The 15,083-nt window shown below is 41.7% G+C and overlaps 1 protein-coding gene across 1 annotated transcript in view; it reads right to left on the bottom strand.

Annotated features, from left to right (window-relative positions):
* Positions 1-14,373, bottom strand: part of ATP8B1 (ATPase phospholipid transporting 8B1) — a 128,138-nt gene extending 113,765 nt beyond the window's left edge. The window contains exon 1 of the mRNA XM_006116564.4: positions 13,878-14,373. The gene's annotated coding sequence lies outside the window, so the exon portion shown is untranslated. The remainder of the gene's footprint in view (positions 1-13,877) is intronic.
* Between the last annotated feature and the right edge of the window lie 710 nt (positions 14,374-15,083).

Here is a 15,083-nt window from a genome sequence, read left to right as displayed (position 1 = left end):
GCATACTTGTGTTGTTTGCTTATAGTCATCCTTTGTAATTTGACCTAGTTTCCATTTTTATAGGACTCTTTTTTGATTTTTAGATCATGTAGGATCTCCTGGTTGATCCAAGGTGGTGTCCTGCCATATTTTTTAAATCTTTCCTATGTAGTAGAATAGTTTGCTTTTGGGCCCTTCATTATGTCCCTTTAAAAAAACTGCCAACTCCCTTCAGTTGTTTTTCCTCCTAGTCTTGCTCTCCTTGGAACCTTACCTACCACCTCTCTGAGTATATTAAAATCTGCCTTCCTGAACTCCATTGTCTCTATTTTGCTGTTCACCCTTCTACGATTCCTTAAAACAGGGCTACTTGACACGCAGCATGCGGCCTGTTTGCGGCCCACGGTGCAGTTTGGGCTTACAAGGGGCTCAACACACAGCCTGCAAGTGGGAGCCAAAACAAGAAAGTAGTTAATATAATGGTCTTCTGTTGATATGCATTTTAGTAGTTAAAATCCTGGACTATGATTGCTCATTAGAAGTGCTGTCATATGGGCGGAAGTCAGATAAATGTTGCATTTTATTAATATCAGCAGAACTGACTTAAATGGAGCCTGCATGTTGTGTAGTCTTGCCTTAAAATTTGTATTCATGCCTATCCGTGTGAAAGAAACTATTTGCATCTATATTTGTATGTATATGCAACTACACTTAAGTTGCGGCCCCTGGCATGTGCTGTGAGTATCGTGACCCCAGGACTTCCAAAGTTGAGTATCCCTGCCGTAGAATCATGAACTCTATGATTTCATGGTCACTTTATCCCATGCTGCCTTCTACTTCCAAAATTTTCAACCAGTTCCTCCCTATTAGTTAAAATCAAATCAAGAACAGCTTCCCTCCAGTAGCTCTCTCAACCTTCTGAAATAAAAATTGTCTCCAATGCAGTCCAAGAACTCGTTGGATAATCTGTGCCCTGCTGTGTTAGTTTCCCAACATATGTCTGGATAGTTGAAGTCCCCCATCACCACCAAATCCTGCACTTTGGATGATTTTGTTAGTTTAAAAACAGTTTCATCCACCTCTTGTACCTGGGTAGGAGGTCTGTAGTAGACTCCTAACATGACATCACCTTTATTTTTTTATCCTTTTTAACCTAACCCAGAGACTCTCAACAAGTCTGTCTCCTTTGTCCATCTCTACCTCCGTCCAAGTGCATACATTTTTAATATATAAGGCAACACCTCCGCTCTTTTTAACTTACCTATCCTTCCTGGGCAAGCTGTACCCTTCTATACCAATATCCCATTTGTGTATTTTCCCACCAAGTCTCTGTGATAACAACTGTGTCGTAGTTGTATTTATTTACTAGCACTTTAAGTTCTTCCTGCTTATTCCCCATACTTCTTGCATTTGTATACAGGCATCTAAGATACTGATTTGATTTTGCCCTCCAGTTCTGCCTTCTCCCTCCTTTATCTCTGCTATTATAGCCAATGCTCCCTCCCATTGCTGACCTATCTCCCTGGTTAGGCATTCATCTTATATTCATCGAAGCTGTTTTGTGTACAACAGTGAGAAGAACTTTAAGGAATTGGATTGCACAAATAAACAAACTTGGTACCAAGCCCAATTTTGGGCTCAGTTTCACTCATGTAACTCCACTGATATTACGGAGATTGGTATAAGTGAGGGCAGAATATGGCTCAGCAGGAATCTATCACACGCTGCAGTCAAGTCAGCTGAAGCATGGAATTCATTACCACAGGCCATTATGCCAAAGAGCATAGCTGAATTTTTAAGCAAGACCGGATAATTATATTGCTACTAATGATGCTTAAGGATAGGCAAGCTACTGTAAAATAAGGGTGATCAAATCATGCTTAAGGGTGTAATCTGAAGTTTTAAGGAAGTACCCATCTTTTTCATTGCAACTACCTAGGAACATTATGGGAGATTTCATCGTCCTCAGAACAATAATGGAAGAGATTAAAGAAACCCAGAAGTTACCATTCCAAGAGGTAAAATTGAAGAGCCAGTGTGTGTGGCCATGATGAACTGTAATCTAATTAAAGTATAATTAAACTTTAGAATTCAGTCCAGAATGTTTCCAGAATCAGAGCATATAGGGAGGCATTTTTGTTTGTCTTATTTTTTTAATTAAAGTGGGGGGGAGGGGGGGGGGGGAGAGAGACTGACATGTAATTTCCTCAAAACAATAGTTGCTGGAAATTAGAAAGCTCTTAATGTAATTTTAAAAAATGCCATGGGAACAACTGCATCTCTTACCTCACTATTGTGGAAACTCATGGTAAATGTAGATAAAGAGTACTTAGAACAGCTGCACTAGACTAATTTGTTACGGCAATTTAATAGCATGACTTCTGTAAAATAAATGTGTATCACTCACTAACCTGTTAAGAGGTTTCCTTCCTTCCCTAAACAAATGCTTTAAAACAGTAGTTAAAGGTAGACCGAGGAGACAATTTATCTTTTAAAGACTTTTAATGAGACCCTTCCTAAAAATTAAGAATAAAACCAGAATAAGAGGCAATATCTTGGTAAGGATTAAAAGCGTTGAGAAATGGGAAAGTCAGTAGGCAACTACATACATGCTAGTATTTGAAGACTATTAAGAGACATATGCACTTAAATATATTTCTGCAATAGAAGGAAAACTTCTGGGTGTTTGCTAGATATCAGGGGCTCTCTTTCATTTATACAAGAAAATATCAGCATAACTACATTGCTCAGGGGATGCAAAAATCCACACCCCTACATTATCTTATCTACACTTCTCAAGTCTATATGTAGACAGCAACAGTCAACCTAACTACTGCCCCTTGTGGAGATGGATTACCGGAGACAGGAGAATAAATTCCATCAGCATAGCCTGTGTCTACACTGAAGCTTAACAATGGCACAGCTATACTGCTATAGCATTTTAAGTGTAGATACTGTCAAAACAGGTACAGTCAGAATCTACTTATACAGTTCCCCAGGGTGCTACACTGGAAGCAATAATTTAATTTATTTTATATTTTAAAGGATAAAGCAGACCTATTTACAAGTGAATTTATTCAGTAAGATGCACAGAATTAAAAGAGGCTCCAATCTTAAATTCCCTGGGGATGCTAGACAGGAAAGATGGTTCAGTGGTTTAGGCACTTGGGAGAGCCAGGTGCATTTCCCTACTTCACCATCAACTTCCTGTATGATTGAGGGCAAGTGAGCCTGGACTACACTGGGAGTTTAGGTTGAACTTAAGCACTTCAGGTCAAACTTTTTTTTTTTTTTTTTTAAATGAAGTCTCGCTATGGCTCACTTTCCCTACAAAATGGACAAAATAGTATTTTCCTACCTCTCAGGGATACTGTGAAGAGAAAGCCATTAATGATTGTGAGGTGGTCTCATACTTCAGTGATGAGGGCTATAGAAGTATCCAAGATAGAATACACAACATAGCAGATGTAGCTTAATTTGGATGTGCCTAATGTAGTGAACAGATGGCATAAATGGACTCAATTTATAACATTCTGGGAAAAGAGACTTGAGTCATTGTGGATTGTTCAATGTAGCATTTGCTCAGTGCACAAGTAGGATGGATATTAGGTTTTTCTTTCAATTTATGCCAGAGAAGAGCAATTAAAGAGCACACTTTAATTTGGCAAGTTAAGTTAAATTCTCAATTTCACCTTAAGGAAAATATAGTTAAAACTGACAAGCAACATGCATACCAGAGAGATTACAAAAGCTAGGGTTAATGGAAAGGAGAATCATTAGAAGCTTATTGTATCACCATCAATCAGAAGCAAACTTACAATATTTTCACATTTCTCTTACTCTTCAGGTAATGACAGTGGTCTGATCCTAAGTTCCCTACTACAAATCACTGAACAGCAGGGAACCTTTGACATTGAAAGCGCTAAATAGCTGGCACAGCATGTACTCTACAAGCCAAGTTGTACTGGTATCTTTAAGATCTCCAACTTCAAAAGGAATAAAAATGGAGCATCCAGAGTCTGGGTTATAGTACTCACCCAAGACACAAGAACTGGTGTAAAGTGATATGGCTCAACTGAAGTCAATTAGCCCTTGATGACATTACACCAATTTATACCAGCTGAGGATAAGGAGCTCTGGTGCTTTCCTTTAGTATTAGAATTCATTCTCTGGGGAGGTTCAATTTTCGATCCTTTGAAGTTGTACTTATATCTTTGAGAAGCCCAAGTACAAGTTGTTTAGTCCCACATAACTTATTCCACAGCAACAGAGGCATTTTAGCCAATTTGTTTGGTGCTAAACAATATATTTTGGATACCTACAACAATATACATGGGAAACCGAACCAAACCCTCGGCATAGCTGCAAAACTCATTAGAGAAGTGTCTTTCAAGATGATCAGCACTGAATTGCCACAGACTCAATTTGGTTAACAAACGTATTCAAGTGATGGCTGAGCGGCTCCCAGTATGGACAGCGAGTGAGCGGCTGGGTTCCCTGAATGCGCAGGGCCCAAGGCAACTGCCTCACTCTCCTGGCCCAACGGCTGGGCCTGCCACCAAGGCAGGTGAATAAAACCTGGAAAGATTAAATTGAGTCAAATTCTAGATGGTAAGACCATTCTCTCTCCACTTTAAAATCGCTCTTGGAATCAATATTTTCAAAAGTATAGCCAGAAAGTATATATCCGTTATGCAAACTGTTGTACACATCAGCTGCACATGCAAAAATAGAGACTACCTTTTGGAAAAAGCAATCCATGGCCCACACAGATTTCACTAAAAAAACCAACCCTCCCCCCACAAATTAGTCAATATGATGTTTATAATATTTAGCTTACTAAACACAGCAATAAGAAAATTATAGCAATGGTGTAATGCTAACTAAATAGCAATAAAAAAAATGATTCTCTCATTAATTCATGTAGATAATAAAAAATCCAAACATAGGTGTCTCCGAAGCAATAAAACTCACGATAGTCTCACACTATAGAACTAATACCTTTGTAAGAAGAAGAGTAAGACTCAGTCTACATTCCACCAGGAAGTGCAGAATTATTTTTAAAGGATGGCATTTCCTTGATCCTCAGCATTACAGAAGAGTGACTAGATAGTTATTTTAAACAGTCTATTTCTGAACCCTTGCATACATATATGTACGAATTTGCATGAGGGCCATGAGAAGGCATTTTGGAAATTCCTAGAATTTCTTACAACCACTCCCTCTAAAACTGTTCATCCTGCTTTGATGTCAGAAGGAGCTACCTAGGCAATATGGTCAGAAGGAAAAATGAAGGTGATTTATGGCACTGATTTTCTGTATGGACTTGTACAAGCCAAGTTTCTCCCACTGCTCTTTGTAAAATGGAGATATACTTGCTCTAACAGGAAGGGCTAGAAATAAATTAGTGCCTAACACATAATCACTAATTTCTTAAAACTTAAAATTGAAAAACTGTGCATCTCTGAACAAATTTATATTGAAAGGTTCAGAGGTAACTTGGTCATGTTGAAACACACCTAAATAGGAAGAAATTTCCAATAGCAGAGAGCTCTTTAATCTAGCAGTGAAGGGAATAATGAGATCCAATGGTTGGAAGTTGAAGCTAGAAATAAGATGGAAATTTCTGGCTGAGAGATTAATTAACTATTGGAACAATTTAATTATGGATGTATGGATTCTCCACTACTTACAGCAGTGGAGGGCAACGTGTGGCCTAATGGAGTTCTATGTGTGGTCCATGACACATTTTGCTTACTGTTGACCATGGGCAGGGTTGCCAGATTCTGCAGTTTTCCATGGCTTCCCCCCCCCCCCCCACCAGTATACTAAAGTGACACACACATAAAGCTAGGACAAGTAAAACTGAGGTGCTTGCTGATTGCTCACAATACTAAGCGCTATGCGCTCCCTCTGCATCCAATCTAAGCACTGATACGGTTCAATCCGAACACCCTGTAAATTCTAGATACACAAGTGCAGTTTGCACAACTACCTTATCCCAGGAATCCGTCTTCTTGACAACAATCTTCTGGCTCCTCCAGATGAAGGAGGGCTACTCATGTGACCCATTCATTAGCCTAGGTTGCCAATTGCTGACTTACAGTTTTTAAAGAAAGGCTGAATATCGATCTAAAACAGTGATTCTTAAAAAACTGTTTTACCAAACCATCCTTTTTTGTTATTGCTTTTAACACACAGAGCCACCCAGCTCTGAAGAAAGAGCAAAGAACAGTAACTGCTGGCCGAGTGCCCAGCGCTGAAGGAAGAATTGCATCAGCTGCAGCAGAAGCAAGGGAGGCCATGAGAAAAATGATATATTTGTAAAAAATCACTTTTCACAGCAGAGTTTAGCTCCCTATTGCCACCTTTACTTCTGTGCTGCTACTACCTCTCTGGGGATAATAGGTGGAGCCTCACCACCTCCAGGTGAGGGTATTTAGGGGGAGGAGAAAAAGGAGAGCCTAAGTTAACCCTTGATGAAGGATTGAGGGAGAAGAAAAGAGCCGAGATGGCAGGGGTTCAGCTGTCCCCTTTATACCTGCCTTCCCAGGTATACATGGCCCTTCTGCATAATTCCCAATCACTCCAGGGCTGACTGTCAGAGCTCTTGAATAAATAAATGAAGCACAGCTCCCTTTATACATTTCCATGCCACTCTTGGGAGGCCCACCCACAGTTTGAGAACTGCCTTTCTAAAAATGGTAGCTTTTCATGCATACAGAAGTTATGGGCTTGGGGCAGAGTTTACTGAGTAAGTGTCTTAGGTTATGGAGGCTGTCAGATTAAATGATCATAACAGTTTCTTCTAGTCATAAATTCTATGAATCTATTTTTCACATGAACAATAAAACTACTTATTTAAGGAAAACCACAAACAAACAAATCAAGTCAAGATGCAGACAAATTGGAGAAAAGCAGAAAAATATGATTAAAGATCTAGAAAACATGATCTATGAGGGAAAATAATTTATTTAATCCGGAGAAGAGAATACTGAGAGGGGACATGATAATGGTTTTTAAGTACATAAAAAGTTGTTAAAGGTTGTACCATCTTTAACCAGGACTCTCTGGTGTTCCTGGACCACAGAGTCCAGGTCTAAGGAGGTTGGGCCACAGGGCAGGAGCATGGGGGTGGGGGAGTGGAATGACTCAACCAGGAGCCCAGTGTTGAGGGAAGGGCAGGCAGTACAGCAGGGAGTTCTGACCCCTGCTACCGTGGAGCCTCGGCCGCTGCGGAGCTCTAGCCTGGGGAGCCACAGCTGGACAGGCAACAGTGGGGCTCAGCTGGAATCCTAGCTGGGGAAAGCATGGGACACGTTAGGAAGAAGCCCCGCCTTGTTCAGCAAATCCCTTTGTTCGGGACCAGTCAGGTGCCAGATGAGGGAGATCCAACCTGTACAAGGAGGAGGGTGAAAAATTCTTTTCAACCTCCAAGGACAGAACAATAAACAACGATCTTGAATTGTACAACCTGAACTGCCCTTGCTACATTAGGAAAGACTTTCTGTCAAGGTGGTTAAGTATTGGAATGAAGTGCTTAGGAAGGTTATAGAATATCATTCATTATCTATTTTTAAGAACAGATTAGACAAAAACCTGTCAGAGATGGTCTAAAGCAGAGGTGGACAATAATTATTGATGGGGGTCTACTCTAACATTTCCTATGGGGTAGGTGCAGGGTCTGGGATGGAGGTTGGGTACAGAAAGGAGCTCAGGGTAGGGGACTGAGGCACAGAAGTGGGTGTGGAGTCTGGGAAGGGGAATGGGTGCAAAAGAGGATTATGACCTTGTGGAAGGACGTAGGAGGGGGTGGAGGATCTGGGAGAGAGTTGTGACCAGGGCAAGCATGCAGCAAGGGATGCAGAGGGTTTGGGTTGCGACTTAGGGCAGGGAGTTTGGGTGCAGGAAAGGATGGGATGCTAGGATCAGACTCTGACTAAGAAGCACTTACCCCAGGCAACTCCCAGACAGCAGCCCAGCGGAAGCTCCCTGCCTGCTGCACTCGCTTGCTGCTCAAAGCAGTGAGCTGCTGGGGCTACGTGTCCATAGGAGGGGAGCAGGCTCTGCAAGCATGGCCCAGGCAGTTCCCATAGGCTGGAAACTGACAAAAGTGAGCTGCGAGGATTGTACTGAGGGTGGGGGCAGTGTATGGATCCCCTCTTTACAGAGTGCACAGTATGCAGACACACACAGCCTGGCTCTATTAGCTGGCTGCTTTGAGCAATGTGCACTGCACGGAAGGCAGGGAGCCTGCCTCTGATTCTCTCTGGACTGTGGGACATCAGCAGCCCAGAAGATTTGGCCTGCCACAGTTCTAAGTTTTACCCTGCCATGAGGTCAGAGGACTGTGCTACACCTCTCAAGTTCCCTTCCAGTCTTATGAAGTCCATTTTCTATTAGACGTGTCTTTAAAAAGCTTCTATAACAGGAAAAAAGTACTACTTTTGACAAAAAATAAAATATATACTATATTCTGCTTGCAAATAAAATCAGAGATTGCAGTTAAGCATATATTACTAAACTTTAAAAGCCATGGGAAAGCAACAAAAAAAATCTATGCTATAAAATGTTCTTAAAATGGTTTATTAATAAAATTTTACACTTATGAATGAGAACGTTTGACAATGATTATCTCTATAAAATGCTCAGTATGCTCAAATTTATATCATTTTTCCATAATCCTTATGACTACACACACACCCTACACCCCAACCTCAAAGTGGGCATCGCCCACAGTAGAGACCATTAAAAAAATCCTATAACAGTTGTCCTTCCCACACAGATGTGTATACACTACAAAGTTTAAATGCATGTCAAAACTACATTCTAGGCAAATAGTAGGGAAAGGATCTCATGCCACCGTGATACTAATGCAACAGGTAACTGTTTGTGCTCCGATTTCCTCTTCCCTTTCCCTCCCCGAATACACACATACATACTCACACACTTAAACTTTACTCACATTAACTATTTGAAGGATCAATTTTGGGGGGAAAAACACCTCACCAGGCAGAAAGTGATTCATGTCACATTGTGAAAGTCTTCTTCTGCATTTCAGAGCACCATCACCTCAAGTAATAAATTGCATAGTGGACTTCTTATTTGGTCTCATTCTCCTTGTTTAGTCCAAATATCTATTAGCATTTGTGCATCACCTCTTCTGGTCCAAACATATCAAGCTTTTGGAAATACTATTTCATCCCTCTAAGGTGCCTGTATTGGGTTTCGATTATTATGAAGCAGAGCCCTTAATCACTCTGGATGCATATACCTTTGGAATGGTTGAAGCATGAAGGGATATATGAATCTTAAGCGCAATTGTCATGTAAATATCTTGCAACACTGGCTACAACAGTGACATTGTGGACAAGAAGCAAGCAGCATTATCTCCTGCAAATGGTAATCAAACTTGTTTGCCGGAGCAGTTGGCTGAACAAGTCAGACAACTGAGTGCACTTATAGGCACTGAACTTTTACATTATTTAATTTTTAAATTAAGTTTTATTTGAACGTAATTCTACATTTGTAAGTTCAACTATCACGATGAACAGGTTGCACTGCAGTACATATAGCAGGTGAATTGAAAAATACTATCTTTTGGTTTTTTTTTTATTGTGCAAACATTTATAACCAGAAATGTGAGCACTGCATTCTTTGTATGCTGTGTGGTAATTGAAATCAAATATTTGAAAATGTAAAAACCTGCAAAATATTAGAATTTAATTTAATTACTGTTTACCAGTATGACTAATTGCATGATTAATCATCATTACTTTTTTAATCACTTGGCAGCCCTATGTTAAAGTCTGATAACCAAGGCTGCATAAAAAACTTTAATTAGAAAAAAATTTACAAGTGTCATAAGGAGTTAATATCAAGGAATACTTGTTAGGTGGTATTTTTACCTCTTCAGAGCATTGACCACACTGACTAATTCATCCTATAATACCCATAAGAGATAGGTAATAAAGGCTTCTTTGCATTTTACAGAAAGAGAAACAGGGATGGAAAGGTTAGGATATTTGCCCAAGGTCACATTGCAAATCACAGGCAGAGATGAGATTAGCATTGAAGAGTTTCTGGCTCTCAGTATTTTGCTCAAATAATTAGGATCAGACTGTCCCATTTAGCAGATGCTGGTTAAAGAAAAACAGCCAAGGATACAGACCGGAACTCTTACGATTCCAAAAGAAGAATTTAAACCTATAGCAGACTGCACAATCAGGACTAACACAACTAACATACTGTCAAAATAAAGGCTGCATAACTACAGTAAAAAAAATAGCAAATGAGTGTAGGCTAATTTGAATAGAAGGCAAAGACATGAAGCAGGCAAGTGGCTCATCCAATTTAGTATTGCAAATTGCAAGACTAGGGACCAGAATACACACAAGAATTCTCATAAGGGAGAACAAGCCAAGAGAATAGTTCAAGTTACTGAAATTAAGGCCACATGCATGTTTAGCTCAGTTAAAAAACAAAAGGGGGGGGGGGAAGTTGAAGGAGTTGAGACATACATCTGTGAGTATGAGGTATACGTTACTCTGACACCACCAAAGTGCTCAATCTTTTATTGCCAAGAAAATTCACATTTGGAAACTGCAGAGACGGAGATAAACAGAGAACAAATGACCAAACCATCATGTTCACCACGAGCTTGAGTTACGATTTTAAAATAAACTGACTACCAATCATGATTTGACACTACACAATTTGACACTCATAACCTCACCTCAAAAAAGTTAAAGCCTGGAAATCTAATAAGAACATGTGCAGGATATATGTCAGAATCTTGTTAGCTAATAGTCCACTTGGTTTGTACTTGGCTCACTTTTCCCTTACACTTTGCTGTAAATACATTGCCCAGTCAGCAGATGGTGATCACAAATCTGAGAGCCTCCAATATTCAGAAGTTCCTGGTACTATATCTATGAAACTACTTACACAGTCCTTTTAACACTAGCATCAGAGCATATTCAAAATAAAAAGTTAGGATATTGTTTCGATAACTAACTAGTTCGATTAAGCAATACTTTTAGAGAAAAAAAGCTAGCGTTTTGAGGACATTTTAAATCTTACTAAGTAACAGCCATGTAGTAAGAAATCTGAATCACAAAAACAATTAACCAAAAATCCAGAAAAATTACGACTAAATGTCTTTGCTCCACTTTTACATTAGGAGTTCCAGATAGTGACAAACCTAATGGATGATATTCTTACACAAGTTTTATTATATGATTATAAATGTTCCTTAATAAATACCAGCTTCACTTCTTTAGAAGACTGTGTAGAACTGACTCACTCCTGCAATATATTTACTACCATTTTCATCAGAATTCACAGCAGTCAATGTTTTCTTCAGATCGCCCCACCATCACAAGTAGGATGCACCAATCATTTATTAAACACTCCCTAAAATATAGTGAAGAGCTGCTATTATCATTAGAGTTTGAACTTCCATTTCTACATTCACTGTATTGTAAAGTCTTCTAGGTAGGGACTATCTGCCTATGGCTGTACAGCACAAAATTACACTGTTGACACTTAAAATACCACTAATAAAAACTGTTTGTACGTAAGTGAAATACACTACACTTGTGACCCACAGAAAAGTTACATGAACCCTACTAAGAGATTCAATTAAAAAAATGACTCCCCTCCTGTGAAACTAATTATTTGATAATGTAATATAGTTATTTTATTAGAGAATATGACTTAGCCCAGTGGTGGGCAACCTGCCACCTCAGGGCTACCTGTGGTCCCTCAGGTTCTGTGTGTGGCCTGTGAGACCTTATGTTTACCGTTACCTATGCACAGAGTTGCCAGATCCCGCTGGCTGGGTAGGTTTTTTCCTTACTTGTATTACTGAAGTGACATGCACATAAACCAAAGACACATGGGCTAACTGCATACAACATTGACTGTGAGCTTCCTCTACATCCAGTCAAAGTGCTGCTATGGTTTAACTGGAACATCCTGCAAATTCTAGGAATACAAGCGCAGTTAGCAAACTACCCTATCCCAGGAGACCATCTTAGTTACAACAATATGCTGCCCATTCACTAGTCTAGGCTTCTCATCGCTGGCTTAGCCTGAAATTCATATAATGTGTAAGCCTTTATATAACCTTTACATTTGGTCAAAATATTAAACATCGTCACTCCGGGATTTCTCATTTCCTTAAGTGAATAAAAAGGAAGAAAACAATCGCTTAGTCGACATAGGAATTAATATCCTGTAGCATTTTCTTCCTTTGTTATGTTGTTGTGCTTTATATAAAGTTGTGCAGATCAAAATTGCTGCAGTCACAATGGAATCAGGCAATCCTTTTCATATTAAAAGAAAATGAAAAGTTATTACAATGAGCTCAAGAAGTAGAGAGTCTTTAAAAAAATAAAATAAAATGTAATGGAGCATATACAGTTACATACAAACAACAAATTCTGGAGTCAAAGCAGTTGCATCATAATTTGCCTTTGTCCACCCAGTACAGGGAGGAGAATGACGTTCATTTCTCTATTGTGCAGGCAGACGGGATTGAAAAGACATTTGAAAACAAACACCAGTTTTGCTTTTTTTTTTTTTATTTCATTTCCTCCTCCACTTAGGCAACATATCAATGCAGTGCGCTTCTCCATTGAGTTAATGTTTACTTTAAAATGTGATCATTCTGAAAATGAATCAGAACTGGCAGGTGTACTGGTCATTTACCCAATCACGCAGGTCTGTGCGCGCACTGGAGGAGATTAGTGAATTACACCCAGGGAAAAAATAGATATTTTGGCATTACACTATACAAGCTCTATTAATACAATACAATAATAGAATACTAGAAATGTAAGTGATCTTGAGAGTAAGTCAATAGAATACTAGAATTGTAAGTCTTCAAGTCCAGTCCCCTGCCCTCACAGCAGCACCAAAAAGGGTCTATATCATCCCTGATAGCTACAGATCTAACTTGCTCTTAAATATCTCCAGTGAAGAAGATTCCACAACCTCCCTAGGCAATTTATTCCAGCGTTTAACCATCCTGACAGTTAAGAAGTTTTTCCTGGTATCCAACCTTGCTCCCTTGCTGCAGTTTAAGCCCATTGCTTCTTATCCTATCATCAGCCGTCAAGGAAAACAATTTTTCTCCCTCTTCCCTGTAACACCCTTTTAGGTTAGTTAACTATTATGTAACGTTAAATATCTAGTTTAGTTTATGAATGGCCTCCAGACATCCTCTGTACCTTAGTTACAGAAATCTGGGAGATGTAGATAACTAGCGCACATGTCTGGAGAGAGAGATAAACGCTGAAGGGGGACAGCCCTTGCACCTTGAATCTGGCTGGGACCTGTTTGGATTCCTGTCAAAGAGCTACCAGAACCAGTTTGGCTTTTCTCTCGCGGTGGGCTGCGCGGCTCTAAAGTTCAGTTAGGGAATCAAGCAGAGCCACCGCTTGGCCTGGGAGCCTCCAGCCTTTCCCTGGCACTCCTGCCTTGGCTGTCTCAGGTCCGGGCAAGCCAACGGGAACAGCACTCGGGGAAGGCAGCCAGGGATGCGGAGAGCCCTGGAACCAAACAGTGACCCCGCCTGGGAATCGCTCCAATCCAGGGAGGTGCTGCAGCACCTAGGAAGCGAACCCCGCAGGAGCTCTAGGAAAGTTAGAGCCACTCGCCCGGGGTGGAGCTCTGGGGCGGCAGGAGCAGGGCCAGGTGCTCAGGCGGAGCGTGCTCCGGAGCGCACAGCTGCTGTGGGCTCGGGGAGAACCGCCTTCCCCTCTCCCCCGGGGGCTCGGTCCTCACGCCCCGCACCCCGCCTGGCGAGCCGCCGCGCCTGCCCCCCAAGCTACCCACACCCCCTCCAGCCCCGGTGCGAGACGCGCAGCGCCCCGCCTCCGCAGCCCCCTCACCTCTCGCTGGAACTCGGGCCCCGGCCGCTCGGGGCAGCTTCCCGCCCTACACCTTGCACGCTCGCCCCGCTTGCTGCACGCCAGCTGCTCTCCCCAGCCCTCCAATGGCGCGCGGCTCCCCGCCTCGCTTGGCAAGCGGGCTCAGCACCGGCCAAACGAGTTCCTCAACTCTGCACAAGGTGCCTGGCCGCGCGCAGGAAGGTGAGCGCCGGCTGAAGGTGTGTGGCGGGGGTGGCTTACTCCTTGGGACTCATCCTCCCTTGGCGGGGTGGAGGGGGAACCCACCTCTGCCGCAGCTGCCCTCACTAAGCCCTTCCCCTAGCCCGGGGACAGCCCACGTGACTCCCAGGTACTAACAGCGGCCACCGGGGCAGGAGACATCCCCCTTTCCCCAGCCCCGTAGCCAGGGGAGCGGCCTGCGCTCGGGTTACACGCTGGGAGCGCTCCCCCTGGAGAGCGGCGCTAGCAGCTAGGTAGAGCCATGCCCGCTCCTCCTGGGCCCACCTTATTGTCTGTGCCTCAAGGTTCTCAGCCGCGCTCAGCCTGGCCTTGAGCCCTGCTTGGTTAGAAATCCGGACAGCGCCAGAATCATCCGAGGCATTTACTCATCTTTGTGTACCCCACTCCCTCCACCTGTCTCAGTTACCTCATTCGGGACTTTCTTGTAGGTGGGAGCTGCCTGGTTTTTGTTTCTCTTTGAAAGAAGGGGAACTAAACCCCGGGCTCTCTCTTTCCCAAGGTTTTGTTTTGGTTTGGTTTTTTACATTTGCATCTAATTATCTGCGGGGAAAGAAGCGAGGGGTTGTTTTGTTTTAGGCTTTTTTTTTTTTAAAGGTCCTTCAGGTTTCAGATCCAGTGAAACGTGTGAAGAGCTACATCCGTTTGATATTAGCCCCAATCCTGTACAGCCTGAAAATTGTAATCTTTCTCTTCAAAAGCACCCTTCTTGAAAATGGTTTTGGCAAAAAGCAGAGTGTTGGCTGAGCCAAAAATACAACTCGGTTGTGTCCTGGTATCAGAAATTTGAATGTTAAAGGGGCATGCAAAGAAGAAACAGAAAGAATTGTGGGTATTTTGCTTTTCTATAATGGTTTCAATAGCTCTGGAATTATTTTTTCAAAATATTTTACTTACCTGGTTTTTTCCCCTTAGAAATATCAAACCTGGTCTTCCTTACTTTTTTTTTCCTGAAAGACTTCCCTACAT

The sequence above is a fragment of the Pelodiscus sinensis genome, chromosome 6, assembly GCF_049634645.1.
Source record: "Pelodiscus sinensis isolate JC-2024 chromosome 6, ASM4963464v1, whole genome shotgun sequence".
NCBI lineage: Eukaryota > Metazoa > Chordata > Testudines > Trionychidae > Pelodiscus > Pelodiscus sinensis.
The sequence above is the reverse complement of the archived record's forward strand: the minus strand, read 5'-3'. Positions and strand labels throughout refer to the sequence as shown.